The sequence below is a fragment of the Anastrepha ludens genome, chromosome 4, assembly GCF_028408465.1.
Source record: "Anastrepha ludens isolate Willacy chromosome 4, idAnaLude1.1, whole genome shotgun sequence".
Classification (NCBI taxonomy): domain Eukaryota; kingdom Metazoa; phylum Arthropoda; class Insecta; order Diptera; family Tephritidae; genus Anastrepha; species Anastrepha ludens.
In genome coordinates this window covers 94,434,948-94,458,643 of record NC_071500.1, presented here as the reverse complement: position 1 = coordinate 94,458,643, position 23,696 = coordinate 94,434,948, and the positions used below count along the sequence as shown (strand labels likewise).

Here is a 23,696-nt window from a genome sequence, read left to right as displayed (position 1 = left end):
AAAAAAAATAAAAAGTAGTTCAAACTTTTCCAAATGTTGATGTGCTAGCGCTGGGTGTGCGCTTTAGTTTCAACCTGAATTGCGCTTAGCACAAACTTAATTATTTTATTACAAAATGATTGAAAAATATTATTAAATTGTATTAAATTTTAAGAACATTGCAGCTTTTAGGTAAATATTTGTATTTGACTCCTTTTGCCTTTGTTGATGTGCTAGCGCTGGGTGTGCGCTTTAGTTTCAACCTGAATTGCGCTTAGCACAAACTTAATTATTTTATTACAAAATGATTGAAAAATATTATTAAATTGTATTAAATTTTAAGAACATTGCAGCTTTGTATTTGACTCCTTTTGCCTTCTAATTTTGAGGAAATTTAATAGTTGAGTTGAAAATTTAAATTTCTTACTATTACTTGTCTCTTCATTTAAAACTTCAATGGAAATTTATTCAACAGATCTAAATTTGTATCAATTTGGGTCAATTTGGTTTTTATGTATCTCCTTACAATGCCAGTGATTACGCTTTACAATGCCATTCAAAGTAAATAGAGAAAATAGAGCTCTATAAATATTAAAATAATCCGATAAATACGCAAATTGCTCGTGTGATGCGCACACAGAAATACAAAATTTGCATAATACAATACATACGAATATGTTGTAAGTTGTTATGCACATTAGGGTGATCGAGCGGGAAATGGACTATTTCGGAGTGCTTTCAATGGCAGATGGTCTACGTAGTCTTCTGCTGTGGGGTTTTGCAAACGCTATTTTCTTTTCCCCGGAAAATTAGAAGTTGAATGCTGGTTAAATGGAACATCATAAACAGTATTGCAAAGTGGCCTGATTCGTAACTAGGATTTCTTCTTATACGAGTATACAGCCCGTGACTCAATTATAAACACTCACTATTTCTTTTTTATAAAAATGTAGTTTATGTTATAACAAAATCCGTGCAACGGAACGTTTAAAACCCTCTACACAATTGCACAAAATTTCTTTAAAACCTTAAACTTTGAACCACAGTCTATAAAATTTTTCTGGGTATGCAGCTTTATAGTGCATAGTCTATTATATTTTGTTACTGCAAAATGCCCTTTGCTTTGTTAATAGAGGTTAAAAAAATCTGCTCCAGGATTAAAGCAGCAGGCGAGCTAAAAGAAAACACGCACGGTCATGCATTAGTTCTACTATCTGTGGAACACTTCGACGCATCGACGCACCGAAATCAGGCTATCTGATTCCTGCGATTGATCTGAACAAAGACTATAAAACACAAACACCTGACAGAAAGGATTTGCAGATCAGAGTCAAATCAGATGATAGTGGTCATCAAATTTATACTGACCTCTCAAAGATGTACAATGGCACTGAATCGGGAGTGTACTCGGAACAATTACCGTTAAATTGCTCCTTTAGACTCACAGACCGATGTATCGTCTCCCAAGCTCAAATCTGCGCTATAGACAAAGCAGAAAATCGATAAGACTAATAGACTTACCTACGGCAAACCTTCCCATTTTTGTTGATAGTCGTTCAAGGCACTGGTCTTAGGGCGCATCAATTCACGATGTGTTAAAGAATGCAGGGTATCGCTCTAGCTATCCAACAACACAACACCATACTTTGTTGGGTCCCCAGCCAATCTGCAGCGGAGGGAAATAAAAGAGCGCATAAATGCGCAAAGAAAGGCTATGAGCTTGACTTTCAGCGTGTGGTGGAGGACATACATATACATTCCTCCAATCGAACTGTATACTGCGATTAGCTTGGGCCTAATCGCGGAAACCAATAGAAAGCGGTCTCTGCCCACTAACTGCAGGGTATCCAATGCACTCTGCCCATAACTGAATCTTAAACGGACAAAATGTCTGCTTGGATTTAACAGATCAACTCATAGGTGTTATAACGGGTCACTGCACTATTGATCCCTCAGCCAGTAGAATAGGTATACAGGGGTATGGGAGAGAGTTGTGGTGATGAAGAAGAAATTGAGTCGGTACAACACCTCCTTTTTGAATGTGATGCAATTCAAAGAAGCCATACCCACTTACTTGGCGATTATTTTTTTTGAAGACCTGGGAAATGGGAAATTTCAAATGTCTCATTGGAGGGACTAGTTAGCATCTTAATAAGATCTAAGTGGCTTAAGCAACTTAGTTAGGAGTTGGAAATCAAATACTGGTATCATAATCGGCCTTAGAGCCACCGAGTGTCTTGCCTTAGACAAGCAACCTGCCTAACCTAACCAGTATGTATATGTAAAGAGCAGACATTCGTTAAGTGCCAGTTGAAGTCTGAATCCGTCGGCGTGATTGATTTGTGTTTTTTTTTTTCAAAGTAACTTTTTAAATAAAAATAAGTTTTTTCTAATAGCGGTCGTGCCTCGGCTGGCAATGTCAAACCTCCGAGTGTATTTCTGCTACGAAAATGCCCCTCATAAAAATAACGGAGTCGGCTTAAAACTGTAGGTCCCTCCATTTGTGGAACAACATCAAGCTATACATATAAATTTTTAAGTGGGTCATGAATATGAGTGAAAAGCGATCGAATCGAGGACTATTTGTCACTCGTCTTAGTGGCGTACAGGAGGTCAAAAAAGCTGTAGTCGAGGTGCTGAACGGGTGAGATTCAAACGTATATCAAAGGAGTTTTCAATCGTAAGAGCGAACCTGAAATTGCTTTGTAGAGTTAGTGGAAGACGGCACACGCGTAACCACTAGGTTGCCATGGCCGTCAATAAACAAGAAAAATACATAGGAACTGTTTAGCCTTTCAAAAGAGGATATCTCGAAGAACGTGGCTTGTATAATTGGCCATTGGGTATTTCGCCGACATTCCTTGAGACTAGTAGTTTTTACCACGAATAATGTAGAAGTTGTAGAGAGGAGGAATTTGCAATTATCCAGCCTTTGCTGAAATCAAAACAAATTATCTAGGTAAATATTTTTTTTGCAATTCTCTTACGGAACTGTCCTGCGCTTCACAAGAGGCACAAAATAGTTGCACGAAGAAAAATAATTACGATTGCCGTGTCGCATAATGTTATCACAATGTAGATCTGTAAGATCTAAATAAGTTGGCGTACAGACCGACTTCCAAGAGTATTCAGAAGGTCGCTATATAAAATTTTGTTCGTTACTCAATTTCTCAATTTGCTATTATTTTATTCACGAGTCCTCCGAACTGTGCGTATTAAGAATCTTTCGAATTCGAACTTCCTTTCTGGTGGAGCTTTGTGCTGAAAGCTCTTGCGTTCAATGACATTTTTTTCACAAATATTATGCAGAAAATTTATAATTTACTAAAATAGGTTCGGTGAAACTTGAAAACAGCTTGGAAGTAACTAAAATCCACTACGAAAAACTGGTGGATCTCTCAAACGAATATTTCTCCGAATTTTGCAAGTTTTCGGTCTTAAGAATCATCAAATAAAGTCAGAATTAAAAAAGTGAATGTGAGTCGATCGGCGCGTTACAAGGCATTAAATCACTAATGCGTGTTCGTCTCTGAAAATATCGCAGTTGAAAGGAGAATGCATTAAAGAAGATCAACCTTAGCACCTTTTCCCTTATATAGAAAGAGAAAACAGCCATTGTAGGACCACTCCGAATTGGCCAACATAGTCAGTTTTGAGCTCTTGCATTTCTGTCAAATATGCAGCGCCAATGCAATTCCCGAAAATTTTCCTTCGCTTGCCCACTCTAATGTATATACAAATTTATAGGTGGACAGATGAAAAGAAAATTGGTCAGTTTTAATTATAAAATCGCATAGATAACTGTAATTTAGAGCCGATGCTAATGATTAATCTCAAGACTCGTAATGAAATGATAGTTTGCTGAAAAATTTAGTGCATTGTATGAATGAATAAATAAATTGTTGTCTCGTTATTAATTTAAAAGTGTGCAAGTGCGAAGACGCACAACGAAAAAATGAAATTGTATCCACTACATATTTGCATATCCTAGCGAGTATTTGCTTATTTCAATTTTGCTGATTTCTTTTAAGCATTGCTAGGAATGCATAGTGAAATATGAAGTGGCAAAATCTATTATAAAAATCGGAAGTCTGGTACACAAACGGGGCGCAGTTTGGGGATGGAAGGACTGGTGCGCGTGCTTTTGGCCGAACTTCAAAAGATTAATATCGGATCAAAAGATTAATACCTCAAAAGATTAATACCAGAGGTCTCGGTCAATTCGGAGCTGGCTTCCTCTCGGAGCCGCTCAACCTATCTCAATCAATTCGACTATGCCAGCGTGTTTCAGGCTGAACTATTAGCGATCAGCGAAGCAAGTAAATCACTAAAACTCTACAAGGAAGTTGAAGCAAGAGTAGCCATCTTTTCAGACAGTCAAGCAGCTCTCAAGGTCTTAGACTCCAACTCCAAGCTAGTCTTACAGTGTAGGCTTAAATTTACTCTGATATGGGTTTTCGGTCATAGGAACATACGGGGTAATGAGATAGCGGATGAGCTAGCAAGAAAATGCTCGACACAAGACATGGCAGAGGCGGTGGCAGTTGCTACCCCACTCAACATAATAAAATCATCCATTGCCGAATGAAGGTGGAAGCAATTAACTAAATGTATTACAACAAAAAAAAACATGGCCATCATACAAAATCCACAGGACGAATTACCTGTAAGGATGCTCTCGACCAAACATTTCACGCATCACTGCAAGACTTACAGGTCATTGGAAGGTAGGGAATCATCATCAGCCAGACTCAACCACCATTTCAAACCCAACTGCAGACGTTGTCATGTGGAAGGGGATAAGGAAAGTCTTTTCTACTACTTATGTGAATGTCCAGGGCTAGCTAGGGCATGACTTAGCTCTTTCGATAAGCAAATAAATGAGATCTCAGATATCGGGATAAAGAATTTGCTGCTGTACTTGGATCTCACAAAATCGATCTGACTTAGAAACAAAAAATAAAACAAAAAAAAAAACATCATCACACGGGAACAGTGGTAGAAAAACGGTGCTGTCGCTAATTAAGTTTATTTCATTTGAAATACTCAACCACTTCAACAACAACAACAATACGAGGGGTTCATAGCATAGAAATCTGTGGTAGAGAATGCCTTTGAAGTGGTACAACATCGAATCGCATCTGCATTTTGTCACACCGCTGGGCCGCCTTATGTGCACTGCAGTTTAACCTAATAACACTCACAGCGATGCTGGATGACTAAAGCAGTTTAACCCCTTCCCTCCGAAAAAGCATCAAATATAGAAAGGGTTTACGAACTGCCATTGAATATTATACGGGACATTCTATATTTTTTTATCCTTTCAAAAAACTAGAATTAACAGAAACAAGCTCCTGCCGTTTTTTTCGAGTTGGATGATGAAGCTCAAGAGCCCATTCTCTTCGAACTCGTAGCCGTCTCAAGATGTGCACCCGTACAACTATTGACAACTATAGATGACGTGACTCTAAGTTCATTGGTGGTGTTGCGATTATTGATTCATTACAATTCCGCGGTTTTGAATAAGAATTTCTTGGAAGATTTTTGCTATGAAGTTTTAAAGTTTATTAAGTTTTGGTATAATAAAATTCAATTTTCATTCATAATTTTTTACATTCACGCTTGTTGCGAAAAGTTGCAATGGCAACCCATCGCACTCTTCTATTTGTCATTCCCTCATTCGCAAGTAAAAATGTCAAATTTATTCCATTTGATTTCTGGATTGTTCAAGAGCGCACAGGCGCCGCAGCAAAGCAAAATGTAAGTTTTTTATATAATTTGTACACTTGATATTTAAACTTGCTATAATTGTATTAAATAAAGATTTCAGCCATTTGAAAGGACTTAAATATTGTTTTTATTGCGGGCCGCAATTGTCGGGACAACTGGTGGTATGGAACAAACATACTGAAGGAGCACTCAAATTCATCAGAAGCCTTCAATGAGTGGCTTGCGGTTAAGCGCAATAGACCACATTATAGGTCGCAGTGCATTATGGTTCGACAATAATATTTTTATATAAGAAGTGTTTTCTGTGCTTCTATGCAGCGACACTTACACTTCTCCCTCTCTCACTTTTCCTGCACATAAAAATAACATAAATATTAAATATTAGATAGTGAATATATTTTAGTAATAATTTAATATTTTCATATTCCCATTCTATTGTTCGAAAACCAATTAAGTAGGTCTAAAATTCATAGCAACTCAACGAGTAATAATTTAGAAATGCCCTGTCTGCTGAATCATAATATGAAAATCGATTACAAAATCGAATGCAAAAAGTTTCAATAGGTTATGGCAACCACAACAGGACGTGCTGACTCGCGCAACTTACAAAATACAAAAGTACGAGTGCTTAGTAAATGAACGCACACAAACTTATTCGACCACTTATGTGCGTGTGTGTGTGCGTGAGTGAATGTCTGTTCAACGTTTGACGCATTGGATTCATCAATGAAGTAGAAAATGAAATTTCGTTTTGAACCTCACAGAGTCGGTAAAGTAAACGAAAAAGTGTGTCGCTGCACTAATGAGAAATATACCATACATACCTACATGCTAATCGCATATACATACGCACACATGTAAGTATATTAATATCACAGTGGTGCTCCCTATGTAAACTTATTGATGTTCAAATAATAAAGGGTATTTTAGTTTTCTACTGAGTTTCTCTGTCAGCTGCCAATGTGCATATATTAATTTTGCCAGCAGCAGGAATGTGAAAGTTTTCCAATTTTGAGTTAATGGGTTGACTTTTGCTTAACATTTGGATGTCTATGTCATACCAATATCATGCGCACAAGGAAACTACTATTTTTTTTTTTATTAATATAATAGGACTATGAATAAGTTCGTGCGGTTTTTTTTCGAAATTTGAAACTTTATTGACGTAAAATGGTTACAAATTTAATATTCAAAATATTGTCCATCGCTTATTACTACTTTTTCCCATCTTTCTGGCAATTCACGGATTCCCTTTGTGAAAAATTCGGTCGGTTTTGCCGCAATCCACGAATCGATCCATTTTTTGACTTCATCGTAATTACGGAAGTGCTGGTCAGCCAGGCCATGTTGCATCGATCGGAAGAGATAGTAATCGGATGGCGCAAGGTCTGGACTATACAGCGGGTGGGGTAGGACATCCCATTTGAGCGTTTCTAAGTATGTTTTGACCACTTGTGCAACATGTGGCCGAGCATTGTCATGTTGCAAAATAACTTTGTCGTGTCTATCGGCGTATTGCGGCCGTTTTTTTCGCAGTGCTCGGCTCAAACGCATCAATTGTCGTCGGTAGACATCCCCCGTAATCGTTTCATTCGGTTTCAGTAGCTCATAATACACAACACCCAGCTGGTCCCACCAGATACACAGCATAACCTTCAGGCCATGAATATTCTGCGCCGACGTCGATGTTGAAGCATGGCCAGGGTATCCATACGTTGCCCGACGTTTTGGATTGTCGTAATGGACCCACTTTTCATCGCCAGTCACAATTCGATGCAAAAAACCCTTTCTTTTGTGCCGTTGAAGCAGTTGTTCGCATGCCATAAAACGGCGTTCAACGTCTCTTGGCTTCAATTCATACGGCACCCAATGGCCTACCTTTCGGATCATTCCCATGGCTTTTAAACGTTTGGAAATGGTTGATTGATCAACTCCCAAAGTTTTTGCAACCTCTTCTTGCGTTTGAGCCGGATCTTGATCGAGCAATTCCTCCAATTCGGTATCCATGAACTTTGGCGGCGCACCCTCGCGTTCTTCGTCTTCCAAGCCAAAATCACCACTTTTAAAGCGTGCAAACCACTTCTGGCACGTTCGCTCAGATAGAGCATGCTCACCATAAACTTCCACCAAGATACGATGACTTTCGGCTGCTTTTTTCTTCATATTAAAATAATGAAGAAGAATTCCCCGCAAAAACACATTATTTGGCACGAAATTCGACATTTTCAAGTGTGGTAAAAATATTGTTGTTTACGCTTCAAATAAAAAACTTATACTGACGTTTGTGCCTTACGACAGTAGCTCTCCAATGAATGTTTGGAAATGTGGATCGATGGAATAATAATCAAGTTACGCCATCTGTTGTAAAACCGCACGAACTTATAAATAGACCTATTATATATCAGGAACCAAGAATTCTAATTCTAACGAGAGCAATGCACTTTTAAGCTTGATTTCCCAGCCTTTCATTTTTCACATTCATGTTTCTTTATTTAATTTTCTGCAGTTAGGTTCTGTCATTTCATGTTGTTTTATATAATATTATTTTCAATTATGTTATATCATGTTATGTTTAGTTATACTGTTTTATATTATTCTCAGTTATATTACATCATATTATGGATGTTGTGTTAAACTTTGTTCTTTATTTGTTTATGTTATGTTATGTCATGTTATGTTGTGCTATGCTATGTTATGTCAAGATATGTTATGTTATTTTACATTAAATAGCGTTTTTTATATTATTTTCAGTTATGTTATGCTTTCTTATATTATTTTCGATTTTTATTATGTTATGTCATGCTATGTTGTTTTAAGTTATGTTTATTATTTTTTGTTATGCCAATTTATGTGATGTTGTGTTTAACTATGATTATTATTTTCAGTTAACTTAAGTCATGTTATGTTGTGTCATGCTATGTTATGCCATGTTATGTTATATTATTTTACATTAAATAGTGTTTTTATATTATTTTCAGTTATGTTATGTTATGTTTTCTTATATTATTTTCGATTTTTATTATGTTATGTCATGCTATGTTGTTTTAAGTTATGTTTATTTTTTTTTGTTATGCCAATTTATGTGATGTTGTGTTTAACTATGATTATTATTTTCAGTTAACTTAAGTCATGTTATGTTGTGTCATGCTATGTTATGCCATGTTATGTTATATTATTTTACATTAAATAGTGCTTTTATATTATTTTCAGTTATGTTATGTTATGTTTTCTTATATTATTTTCGATTTTTATTATGTTATGTAATGCTATGTTGTTTTAAGCTATGTTTATTATTTTATTATTTTTTGTTATGCCAATTTATGTGATGTTGTATTAAACTATATTATGATTATTATTTTCCGTTAAGTTAAGTAATGTTATGTTGTGTCATGCTATGTTATGTCATGTTATGTTATGTCATTTTACATTAAACAGTGTTTTTATATTATTTTCAGTTATATGGATTAGGTCTTGTTATGTTATGTTCTCTTATATTATTTTCAGTTGTATTATGTGATGTTATGTTAAACTATGGTTATTAATTTTATTATTTTATGTCATGTTTGTTATGTTATGTTTTGTTATGCTTTTCTTACTCGTTTTACGTTGCATTGAACTATCTTATCACTTACATATTTCATTTAATTTTGCTTATATGTTCATTCATACTATGAAAATGCAAGATTCTTACAGACTATAGGCAAATAAAAAGGTTATTATTAAAAGCATTGAAAATTAATTACGAAAACTTAGGAACGTGAAAAACTAAATATGAGAATGCAAAGTATTAATGAATTCATATTTCTCTAAAGAAAGATCAGTTGGTATAGAACTCGAAATCTGGTTTTATTCATTAAGTGCATGCGTAATCGCGGCATTTCGTGCATATTTGGCTTTCCAATAGGCAACCTAAACAATCGTACACTTCTCCTAGCTTCTAATGACTTAATGCTCATTAGAAGCAAGTACGAGTTATACTTCTAAGAAGGCATAGGTTCAGAAAAGCTCACAGATTGCAAAGCATATTTAAAAAATACCTTCTGAGCACGCGCAATGCGACTAATAGTTAGAATTCCTGTGATATGCTCTCCAAAATAACGCAAAATATTCCAAATTTGAACGTACGAAAGAGGTGTACAGGTATAGAATTTAAGCGTGTATGGATCAGAGAACTGAATAAGATTTCATAGCAATATTATCAATATGACTATTAAATGTGAAATTCGATGAAAAGATAATGCCAACACCTTTTTTTCGCCAAGAATTTAGAACAAAGTGTTAGATATACAGCACCGAGTCCACAAAATCTTTTTGCTAAAGTGATTTCGAGGCATTTTTTAGTATTTAAAGAAAGGAAATTCTGCGTACACCAGAGATGCAAGTTATCAATATCAGATTGAAGTTTATGTTCGTGATACAGATATTTTATGAAAGAACAAATGTTTAATACCGCGGAGCTAGCCTACATAGGAACAAGAAAGAACTCAACAATTATATATACGTGGACAGTCAAGGAGTAATAAAAGCAATAAGCTCATATTGTATTAAGTCCAAAAATGTTCGACGGAGCAGGGAGGCCATAGAAAGGCTAGCCGTAAACAATAGGCTGCATATCTATTGGGTAGCTGGTCACAAAGGCATTATGGGGAACGAAATAGTAGATGAGAACGCAAAAAGCGTTGTTAGACTACCTTTTGAACAAGACCGCTAAATACTACAATATATAGATACAAAGAAATGGACGACTACATGAAAAAACTAGTGGAAGCTAGGTGAACTAATTTGACCACATGCAAAACAGCAAAAGTTATGTAGTTCTACACGACAAAAAACTGACTCAATTCGAATTTACGCATTCGCGAAAGGAGTGCAGAACTATTATTGGTATGCTAACAGGTCATAATCTATTGGCTGTACAAGCGTACAAGATAGGGATTGCTAACACGGACAAATGCAGGAAATGCAGAATGCTGTGTGTCTGTGCTGCATTATTAAAAACGCGCTTAAAATTCCTGGGAGCCCCATTGTTTAAGGGTCTGGAGAACGTCTCAAAAGCGGATTTCCCAGTTCTGCTTAGATTCACCAAAAGCGCTGACAACCTACATGATGTCTACTTTCAGTATTCATTGAGGTCGTTCTCCATCTATGTAGTATCGCTAGGGACCAAAAGGTTTATGCGTGGCTTATTGCCAACCAGGCTACCCTAACTTAACCTAAATGTTTAAATCATCTACATATAGCGAAAAATGAGGCTAAGAAAAACAACTACCAACATCGTTAATAAACAAAACAAATAGTAAGAAGTCAAGAAAAATCTAGAAGGTATGCCATCAGTGGGGACAACACATCGTCTGTCAGAGAGATAGGATTTAACCTATTGAAGGGGGTTGTTTTCTATAATTTTACTCAGGCAAATTCCACTCATATTACGAATATCTCCAATTCTTGAGTTTTTTGAAATAGCACTCAGTTCACGCAAATATCCACTTCAAATCTCCTTTATGGGTTCGAAACGATATTCTTCTATTATCCCTTCAAGTTTACGACCTGCAGCCAGAAAGGTTATGCGAGTGGAACCATTTGCCCACACATTTTAAACAAAATGAAGTTGTATTTTATTCAAACACCCTGTAACATGAAAAACAAGGCTCTTCAACAGTGTATAGGGATTTATGTTGTTGAAATCAATTAAAAATTGAATGAAGCCGTTCGACACGGACGTGGTTTTATACACAAATCAGTTTCCTGTTGTTTTAGTAGTTGATGTATTTGGCGCGCTGAACTCGAACGCGCAATAGGTGGCACAGCGTTTTCAAATCACGTAAATTTGTGGGCAAAAACGAAAATGTGACACCAATTCACGACAGGTGGCTATGCTGGTAGGTGGCAATTCAATGCACGCGTTTTGCGTTTGCGAGGATTTTCAAAGGCACAATAGGATGCGCTTGCTGCATGTGTATAAGTGCATTCACACATACATATGTGTGGGATACATCGAGTATGTGTGGGGATTATGTTTTAGCGCTGTTTTCAAGTTAGAATTTCTGTCTTTTAGTTAACAGAAAAACCAGTTGAAGCGATTTATGCACCTATTAATATCCAATATAGTTGCTTCTATCACTAAGAACTATACTTACGTACTCGTCAATCAGCCATCACAATGTACTGAACGATAAATTTATGAGCATCTTTAATTGAATTTCGTGCAGAACTCTTTTTTATTTTTTGTTATGATATGCTACATGTACAAAAAATGGCCAGTCTTTCCATCTGCGGGGCCCTTAGGACTACACCCACAGAGGCACTAAATATTACACTCAACCTTTTACCAATAGAGCAAACAGCTGCCAAAGCAGCTCTCAGACTAAGAGAAATCGGCCTATTCAGAAAGAACCAAAGAGGACACTCTTCAATTTTAGAAAAATTCCCCTGCATTCCTGGTGCAACGAATTTCTGTAAGACCAAGAATATCAATTTAAATAAATCCTTTGCCACAGTATTTCCTTCCAAAGAGGAATGGGATAACGGGCTTATTGTTAAGAAAAATGATCAGTTTACTCCGATAAACTCGGAGTGTGCCAATCATTTCGCCTACCTGATCATTGCAGAGTATTTCAGGCGGAATTCAATGCCATAAAAGAGGGACTTACGGTAATAAAAACGAGAGTATTATCCACAAATGAAGTCTTCATTTACTCGGACAGTCAAGCAGCAATAAAAGGGCTTGAATCTAAAACACAGACGTCAAAAACAGTTTTAGAATGTTTTGAACTTCTAAATGACGCATCTAAGTGCTACAAAAGTGCACTTTATCTGGGTGCCAGGCCACAGGAATATTGCAGGAAACTGCAAGGCGGATGATCTTGCTCGAACCGGTACAACGCTTGATCTCCAACCGGATAAGACGCTGATACCCATGCCGTTAGCCACTTGTAAATTACTTATAGATAGGGAAACCATCAAAAAGGTAAATACAAGTTGGAAAAACTTCACAACATGCGAACTAAGCACAGACATGGCCGAACTGGAACAGCGGTCGATTAAAAATCTTGTTAAGATTTAAAAGAGAAGCTATAGGAAAAATGGTAGGGGTATTGACTGGTCATTGTTTAATAGGCAGTCACGCTAGAAGGTTAGGACTCCCATGCTACGGTTTCTGTAGAAGCTGTCTTAACACAGAAGAAGAGAAAACAGTCTGACACCTTTTATGTGAGTGTGAAAGCTTAGCTATGAGAAGGATCCGCATACTTGATACGGCATTTTTAACCGATGCAGCGGACATAGCCCAACTAATGAAGCTCTGCTCGTTTATTAAAGCCACCGGATTGTTTGAAGAGGAACCCATAGGGTAAGGATAAGCTTCAGTGGTATCACAATGGACCTGCGAAAGGTCGAAGTGTGTCTTTACGACAACCACCCAACCTACCTACCTACCTACGATATGCTATGTTATGTGTTCTATTTTATTTTCTTTATTATACAGAAAAATATTTTGTTATATTTTTTTTAAATAAATAAAATTTTGTTATTTCATAATTTGTTATGTTTTGTTATGCTATGTTATGCCTTGGTTTATGTTTTTTATAACACAGGATTATGTTACTATATCTTATGTTATGTCATACTATTTTATGTTTTGTTATGCTCTGTTATGTGGTTTATTTTATTTTAATACAATATTATAAGGGAAGTTTTTTTATTCTATTTTTATTCTATTCTATTCTATTCTATTTTTTTATTCTATCTATGCCATGAGTTTGATTTTATTTTTCTTTATTTCAAGCACGGTTATGCCATAATACTATGTATGTCATGTTATGCGTCGTCATCTTGCTCATGCGTCGTTACCTTGCTTGAACTGCAAGCGAGAGCGCGGAACGAACGACAAAGAAGCACAATCGGCCTTCGCCTTGGGCAACCTTCGACATCTGGCTCTCTCCTACTTGAGTGAGCATATATATGGATGTATATGCGCATTTGTATATAAATTCACATACTTGTATTTGCATATGCCTTCTTCCTGTGTGCATGGTAATGAACCATTTCTCTGTTGAGAATAGGACGATGATAGAACAAGTAGGAAATGAAAGGGAGTGTTTCGAGTGTAAAGTGTCTTGAAAAAGGCAAATCGATGATGGTGCCTCTTAGTGTTGTTGACTTATTAACGTCTGATGCACAATCGAAATTGAAGATATATTTCATGAATTTGATAAATGTTTCGTCATTTTTCACGTTTGTGTAAATGTAACTTGACCTATTCCATTGCCTATTCCATTTACCTCCTTCTCTATATCCATACAAAATACCTATCAAACAAATAAAAATAAAATCTTCTTATGACGTTGTCACGTTAAACTATCGTCAGTAAACCGACTTTACAGACAACCTCTTTTTTATATGTTATGTTTAGCTATGCTCTTTTAATTTTGCGCCATCTTATATTTGGCATGTTCATGCTATTTTTCCCATACTTGGAAAAAAATATAATAAAGTAGCGTTTTCCACTTCGGCCTTAAGATTTTTAGCGCCCTCAGTTGCTACTGTGGTTACTATGCTTTGTTATGTTTCGTTAATCTATGTTACATTTGTTACAGTTGGCTTATGTTATTTGATACGATTTATTTAACTTTATTCCGTTATGTTTTGCTATGCTTTATTATATTGTGTTATGTTCAGTTATGCTGTGTTTGGTATGTCATGGTTTCTTATGTTATGTCATACGACATTATATTATTTTGCTTTGAGAGGTTGTTTTATATTATTTTTCTTCGATATTGTATGCCATTTATTCGTTATTCAATTCTATGCTATGTTATGTGCTATTTTGTTCTCCTATTATTCTATTTTAGGTTTATTCAATTTTGTTATATTTAGTTATATTTGCTTTGTATTTATTTAAATCAAATGGAGGTACGCACAAATAAAATTTAAAATTCAATGCTTTAATTTGAAAATAATAAAACTAGCAGAAAATTTCAGAGGTAAAAGATAACGAAGATTCTATGTCTAACACATTTTTCTCATATCTTATAGTATGTGCTGGACGTTTGCCAGAAATTTTTAACTATTACTCTCGCATATATTTAAAAAGAGATTAAAATCATTTTGTAGTAAAAATAATTTGTTTTACCATCACACAGCGTGGAGATAACAGCTCAGTAAGGATTTGAAAATATTTGCAAATACCTACCTATGCCATATATTTTTGTAAGTGCATGTATGTACTTATGCACTGGTGTTATTTGTATGCACTTTAATTGGTAGTTTGTGTAGCTAAGCATCTTTACTATTACTTGGTTTGTCTGTTACTCTGTATGTGTATGTATGTATTTCTGGTCTTGGCCGACGGCCAACTATCATGATGGGTTTTACTTTTCAGCCTTCTTTAAACTACCTTTTGTGTGCCCGTCACTGCGACTGGCACCATTAGCTGGCATTAAAATGCAATTCAAAGAAGATTTTGTATAGCAAACATACCCATTTGGAGCAGAATCATGTGGGAAAACATGCAAGCTAGCCTCAAAGCATAGTGGGATGCCTTGAGTGGGCGCCTTAGAAGGGTATTCTATTTTTATACACACATATGTATATGGCATGAGGAGGTATTTATATTTTGTAAGGCTACCTCTCTGTAATTAGGATTTTTTATGAGTCTCTTTGTTTGGAGACCTGAAAGCAGAAATTTCTTGTTTCTGCATATTAATTTCAAATAATTTCAGGTATACAAACTATTCTGCTATATTTAAGTACAATAAAATCTGTATTTTTAGAGTCCTTCGTCTTTCACTCAGCTAATACCCAAATGTAATAAATGTAATAATAATAATCACAGGAGTAAACTATGATGTATAAAATACGCAGTGTATTTATATTAAGGGGTTATATACCTTGTGAGCCCGAAAATATGGAGGATTGTCATAATTTTTTTCAAATATGTTTTGCAACTTTGACTGAACCGTTCAGATTCACGAGCTTGTAACGTCAAATAATTAAAAAAAAGATGTTGTCTGTAAAGTCGGTTTACTGACGATAGTTTAACGTGACAACGTCATAAGAAAATATTGATGGAATGGTTGCAATTTTCAAAACAAAATTTTAATTTTATTTGTTTGATAGACATTTTGTACGGATGTAGAGGAGGGGTAAATGGTATTGCAATGGAATAGGTCAAGTTACATTTACACAAACGTGAAAAATGACGAAACATTTATCAAATTCATGAAATATATCTTCAATTTCGATTGTGCATCAGACGTTAATAAGTCAACAACACTAAGAGGCACCATCATCGATTTGCCTTTTTCAAGACACTTTACACTCGAAACACTCCCTTTCATTTCCTACTTGTTCTATCATCGTCCTATTCTCAACAGAGAAATGGTTCATTACCATGCACACAGGAAGAAGGCATATGCAAATACAAGTATGTGAATTTATATACAAATGCGCATATACATACATATATATGCTCACTCAAGTAGGACAGAGCCAGATGTCGAACGTTGCCGAACGCGGGGACCGATTGTGCTCTTTGTCGTTCGTTCCGCGCTCTCGCTTGCAGTTCAAGCACATTAGCTTACATTTGCTTGCGTACGGAATACATTCGTATATTTGATATGCCCATATGACTTGTATGCATCTTTACATATAGATTTGTTCCTTTTGAAAATTGCGCGAAATTGTATATGTATATTATATGCATGTTTATATACATATATTAGCATACAACATATCTTATAAGGTATGTGGTAAATATTACCATACATTTTTTCTTTCATACATAATAAAAAAATTAATAATAATAACATTAAAACAACATGTATTATTAACAAACTTGGTTTTATTTTAAATTCTTCAAGTAAATCAAATTAATAATAATCAATAAGAAGGCATATGCAAATACAAATACGTGAATTTATATATGTACATTTGCGCATATACATACATATATACGCTCACTTAAATAGGAGAGAGCAAGATGTCGAACGTTGCCGTTCGTTTGCTTTGTTCGTTCCGCGCTTTCGCTTGCAGTTCATTCAAGGTAACGGCAATGATCAAGGTAACGACAAATGAGAAAGGTAACGGCAATGAGCAAGGTAACACTAATGAGCAAGGTAACGACACATTTTTTCGTGCGTGCAGCCTGTTAAATCGAATTATAAGACGTTATCACGTCAAAAATAGTGTTTGATAAATAATAATCACCGCGACGGTAGTTTTCAAAAAACACGACTTCGAGATAGTCGCGTCTAAAGTATTGCGTGCACTTCATTTATGGATAAGGTCGTGCGCTTTCACGGTCTGTAACTTTCGTTCTAGTGCTCCGATCTTTATGATTTTTTGAATTTATATTTTTAAGAGGATGTACTTTTAGAATATGCCGATTTTTTATATATACCTAAGGTAGGTATTATAAGTTCATGAAGAGAAATAAAAAAAATTACACTATTAACTGACCAGAATTCAGGTGCTAAGTCACTAGACGGCGCTGGGATAGAAAAACTCATAAAAATCGTGTTTGACTCATTAACGAGTATACTCGTCTCTGGCAAGGTGTCACGCATTGCCAGCAAAGTATTCTCGTCCTACTTTAAATATATTATAACATGCAGGCTTTAGAATAAGCAAATTTTTTGTGACCACAAACACAAATATAAATATAAAGGGTGGTTAAATTTTAAAGACTTAATTTTAGATGTTATGCTTTTTTTCAACTTTTCATTTAACATTTGGCTATATGGACTACAGGTGTGGGGAACGGCTAAAAAGTCTCACCTAGTAAAAATTCAACGACAGCAATCGAAGATTCTTCGAATTTTGACCGTGTCTGACAGGTACACGAAAAATGATGACATCCACAGGACTTTTAATATAGCAACAGTAGAAGAAGAGACCAAAAAAATAGCAAGAAGCCACTTTGAAAAAATACAGGAACACAATAATGCAGAAATCAACAAACTTCTGGAAAGGGAAAAAAACACTGAAAGACGCTTAAAGAGAACTCGACCAAGCGACTTAATGAATGCTAGAAAATAATAAATGTGCAAAGGGGTTAAATTGCTGTTAAAGTTTTGTAAAATTGTAATTATGTAGAGTAAAACTTGTATTGAATATTATTTAATTGTATATAGTATTATTTCGTTTATTTTAATTTTTATCGCTTTGGCACTGGTCATTAAGCGATGTATGTAAATCCTGGCCAAATTGTTAAACAACGTACTTAATGTCAATGGACAGATGTATAAAATAAAGAGAGAAAAAAAAAAAAAAAAAAAAAAAAATTTAACATTTTTCAATTTCAGACTAATTCAATTTGAATCATTGAAAGATACGCAATCGAGCAACGCGTTAAAGTTACTCAGGCTTATTATGAAAACGGGCGTTGAAATCAAAATGCATATCGCGTACTTCGTGATTTTTTTGGGTAAATTTAATCGTCCTAAGTGGATTCGTCAATAAGCAGAATTGCCGCATTTGGGTGAATGATAATCCAAGAATGATTGCCGAAAAACCAATGCACCCACAAAGAGTGACTGTTTGGTACGGTTTATGGGCCGGCGGCATCATTGGACCGTATTTTTTCCAAAATGAGGCCGGTAAGGCAGTTACTGTGAATATTGTTCGCTATCATGAGATGTTCTAAAAACAGTTTTTGAAGTGAAAACTTCTTTAGAATCGTTGGGAGTGATTTGAGAAAAAGTGAAACGAAAAAAGCGACACTCTTGGCTACGAATATTACATATACACGTAGCGACGAACTAAATAACTTTTAGGCCAGCGCCGACAGCATGGCGCGATAGCCGAGCGGCTAGCAATGTGAGCTTCCGATCCAAAATCCTTGGTTCGAATCACAAGAAAAAAATTTTTTTTATATAGTTATTTTATTTTATTTTATGATATGTTTATGAGGAGTTTTTTTTCATGGCAGAAATACACTCGGTGTTTTGCCATTGCCTGCTGAGGGGTGAGCGCTATTAGAAAAATAGTTTTCCTTAATTTTGGTGTTTTCACCGAGATTCGAACTGACGTTCTCTCTGTGAATTCTGAATAGTAGTCACGCACCAACCCATTCGGCTACGGCGTTTGTTTAATTTTACTGATGCAAAAATGAGGAAAAATATATGAATAAAGTTTGCTTACTGTTTACACATTTTCCAAAGGTGACGGAGAACCAAAAAAAAAAGTCGATTTTCAAACAAATACTAGTGCATATGTGTAATTGTGTTAGAGTTTCGGTCACGCCCCAGCAAAACCTGCGTGCATATGTGTTTGTAACATTCAAAAAAATGTAATTGTGTTAGAGTTTCGGTCACGCAGGTTTTGCTGGGGACGCTCATAATAGCAACCGCGTGTGTATTTTTGTATTCGTAAATATTTTCATTTTTAAATATTTACCGCAATTATGCCGAAAAATAATGCAGAAAAGTGTCGTGAATATCGACAGAAAAAAAAATCAATAAATAGCATCACGGAATTCATTCACGAAAATTTAATAAAGTATACACCAGAAGTATCGCGGATACTTAGAAAAGATTACAATAAAGTTCCAATGATTTTAAGTGGCGATTTTAACGTAAATTTTGCATTGGACACAGCGGTTCCTTTAATTGACGTTCTCAATACAACATTCAATTTAAAAATGTGTAACAATCGCACTGAATCGACAACACGATCAAAAACAACCATTGACGCGGTATTTCAAAGACATGTTGACAACATCGAAACCAAAGCATTTGTATCATATTTTAGCTATCATAAGCCACTCGTATCATTTGTTGAAATTGAAAACATTGAGGATGAATAATAATAAAATGAAGAAAATGAAATATGAACTTTATAGCAATATTATAACGAACCTATAATTATCTTGCTCCTAATGCTGCTTTCGTCTTATTCTCTCTCAGTTTGTTTTACGGAAGGTTTCACTTCTATCGCGTCTAACCGGTAGACTGGTGTTTTTTCTTTTAGCGCATTTTTGGCGCTGATGGATGTATGTAACCCCTTAAAACGATATCCGCAACCAGATATATAGTGACTGAAACCGGAGCCATGAAATGGCGACATTTTTGGACAATACTGCTCATTGTTTTTGCACACCCCTTAAGGGGTTATATACCTTGTGTTGGACTAAAAAATCGAAAATTTTTTATAGCATATTCTAAAAGTACATCATCTTAAAAATATAAATTCCAAAAATTATAAAGATCGGAGCTCTAGAACGAAAGTTACATACCATGAAAGCACGAGTTACGTCACTCAACCATTCTACTCCAAAAGAAAATACAATTGAAGTGGACTGGTCATCGTAACTCGATACCCAACCAAATAAGTGCCATTGCACTAACGCATTTCACAAGCGACACAATTAGCTCGTAACATTCTCGAAGATATTCGAAAGAATATTTTTGAAAAGAATGTTACCTGTAATTGAGGATCAAAATATAATTCCTGAACATCAGTTTGGGTTTAGAGTTGGGCAGGACACACCAGAACAATGCCACAGAATTGTGAATGTTATTACAGATGCGATTGAAAGAAAAGAATACTGTTCTGGAACCTTTCTTGACGTACAACAAGCATTCGGCAGAGTTTGGCATATGGGACTACTCTTTGAAATTAAAAAACTTTTACCACCACATTTTTACTTAGTGCTTAAATCTTATCTAAGCGACAGGCACTTTTATGTAAAGCACCAAGATGCGTCATCTGAAATATATAGTATCAACGCAAGTGTGCCTCCGGGTAACGATTTAGGCCCAGTCTTGTATAAGATATTAACTTACGACATGCCGACAACAGAAAAGGTAGAAGTGGCGACGTTTGCTGATGATACAGCCATCATCGCATCTAGTGAGTCCCCTGCAGAGGCCTCCTCCCTGCTACAAAATCACTTACACACTTTAGAAACTTGGCTCAATAAATGGAAAATTAATATTAATCATGAAAAGTCTATTCATGTTACATTTAGACTAAGAAGAGAACGATGTCCTTCAGTGTATTTAAATGGTCATCAAATTCCTACTAGTACAGTCAAGTACTTGGGATTGCATCTTGATCGACGCCTCACATGGAGAAATCATATTAAAGCTAAGCATCAACAGCTTAAAAATAAAACCAAAAGAATGTACTGGCTACTTGGTGGCAAATCTCAACTTAGTCTGGAAAACAAGGTTAGATTGTATAAAGCTATATTGAAGCCTATATAGACCTACGGTATACAGCTTTGGGGAACTGCTAGTAAGTCCAATGTGGAGACTTTGCAACGCTACCAGTCAAAGACCTTGCGAACACTTGTTAATGCACCTTGGTTCATCACAAACGAAGCCATATACATGGATCTAGGTATTCCATTTGTTAAGAGAGAAATCTCGGTATATTCTAAGAGATACATTGAACGATTGTCAAATCATGTAAACACAAATGCTATTTGCTTGTTGGACACAACCAATGAAATTAGACGATTAAAGCGCAATCATGTCTTAGACTTGCCATTCCTTTAAATTTGTCAATTTAATAATAATAATAAAAAAACAAAAAAAAAAAGAGCTAAATATGAAATTGTTAAAATGCTCCAATAAATTTTAAAATTCTAATATAAGTTATACATGAAGTAAGTTATACAATTTTCGAGTAAAAATTAAATCTAATAACATAAAATATGCATAAGAATTGTAAAAAGAAAAAAATTCTATAGTTTTCTATGTAGTTTTGCACCAGTGTAAATACTATGCTGTCATTAGGTAATAAGATCTCTTTTGCTAAATATCTGTATTCTAAGATAGATTGCAAATAAAGTATTTTCATTAAAAAAAAAACAAAAAAAAACAATTAGCTTGTTAAGAAATGAGTGCAACGACACTTATGCAAATAATTTACGAAATTGAGAATAAGCAATATTTCGTTGATTCGCCAAATATTGTATTGTAGGTGAATCAACTATATATTAGCAATAGGTATAATAAGAAACCAGAAAATATTATAAATACCAGCTTTAAGCATATCAATATTGTATTTGAAAATTTCATTAAATCAATAAAGACGCGTTTCGACGCCACTTGATTTTTTTTTAAGCCACGACTTTCGCTTTGGCATATTTCGCGCGACCTTATCCATAAATGAAGTGCACGCAAAACTTTACACGCGATTATCTGGAAGTCGTGTTTTTTGAAAATGCGCGGTGATCATTATTTATCAAAAACTAGTTGGCCGATTTGCATACACTTTTTTTTAATTATTTGAAGTTACAACTTCGTGAGTCTGAATGGCTCATTTTTTATAAATATTTGCGTAGTTCGCTGGAATTAATTTTGTTTTTAATTTTTCACCCCCTCAACCCCCCGTTTTTTGGTGCAAAGCGGTTTTTATATCAAGAAAATTTTTTTTGGATAAATAAACCGTTAAAATTCACTAGAATTCACTTTTCTACAACAACCATTTAATTTTTTTGATTTCAGTTGAGCTGCTCATGCGCTACCGTGATCTCCGCGCGACTCTTTTAAAAAAGGGCGTTTTGGGGGAGGGGCGATATCAAAAATAAATAATAACATTTTTTTAAATAAAAACACCAAAAAGTATTCTTCGAGAGTTACCCTTCAGTATGATATATGCCTCATTTGAATAAAAGTTCTAAAACATATTAAGAAAAATTATGACAATCGTACATGTTTTCGGGCGCCCCTTAACTACTTCTTTTCGTTTTTTATTCAGATTTGGCTTCGAAATGCTTACTTGAGTTTTTCGAACTTAGTCGTTTTAATGTAATATACTTAAACTCGAATTTCTTTGTATAAAATTGTGCTGAAAATTTTTTTAATGGCAAGGTTAAAAAAATATATACACATATATATATTATTGATAGCAGCCTAAAAGGAAACTACAGGTTTATTAAATTTATTTTTATTTTTTTGGTTTAGTTTTTAATGTAAATTTAGCTGCTAAAAATTTATAATACATAATAATACATTTAAGCAAATACATTCATATACAATCTAATATTATTACATTTTGATACATATTGTACATACATACGTAAAAAGAAGCTAAAAAATGTTCATTCAAGCATACACTGGTCGCAATTGTTTGTGCTTCTATCGTGTACAACAACAACATTATACTTTCTACTTAGACTAAAGTGTTGAGCAACTCTATTTGCGTTGCTTACTTTACAATTATTTCGATTTTTTATCCATTTTTATTTTATATTTTTTTATTTTAAATTTTTTATTTTTTCATTTCTAAATTTTATATTTCTTCATTTTTAAATTTTTTCTGCAGTTTTAAAGCTAGGCTATAATATTTTTCGTGATTTTTGTTCTTTGTAAAATTCTTATGCTGCAACAGGCCTGTTCATAAAAATTAAAATGGTTTTTGTGTACTCCATGAAATTATAATCTATTTCAACCAAACACTCAACTGCAATTAAAAGCGCTGTGAAGTTATGGAAATATCGAGCATTTACAGCGCAATTCGCTTAGCCCAAATAGCTGAATTTTGCTTACATTTGAGACTCGCCGGCAGCAGTTGGCTAAAAGAGTTGTCTGCATTTCTATGTACTGAAGATCATTGCACAAATTTCTTGCTTTGGATTTGCCTTTCCAATATTTTGTTTTTGTATATCCAAGTAGTGAAAATATTAATTTCATTTATTATAAAACATGTTTGTTTGGCTAAATATAAAGGAAATGACTATTTTGCGTCCTGTACAAAATATTCACCACACAACACTTATTTTACGCTCTCACTTTTGTTTGTGCAGTTACGGTGCTGGCTGCGCCTGAAAGCAGGTTGTAGAAAATGTTAATAACTATAGTACAGCTATCACTATGCAGTATGGCTGTTAACTTAACATTTTCTGTTAGACTAGCACTGTTCGGTTAATTCTATACGGAACGAGAGCTTGCACGATTTGATACAGATCAAAAACACATTTAACGGTATTCAAGCGTAAGCTGTTAACTGTGTTTGTTGTTTTTGTAATAGCATGAAAC

At 34.9% G+C, this 23,696-nt stretch overlaps 1 protein-coding gene across 4 annotated transcripts in view; it reads right to left on the bottom strand.

Annotated features, from left to right (window-relative positions):
* Positions 1-23,696, bottom strand: part of LOC128860236 (Ig-like and fibronectin type-III domain-containing protein 2) — a 187,396-nt gene that overhangs the window by 6,481 nt on the left and 157,219 nt on the right. The window lies entirely within an intron of this gene.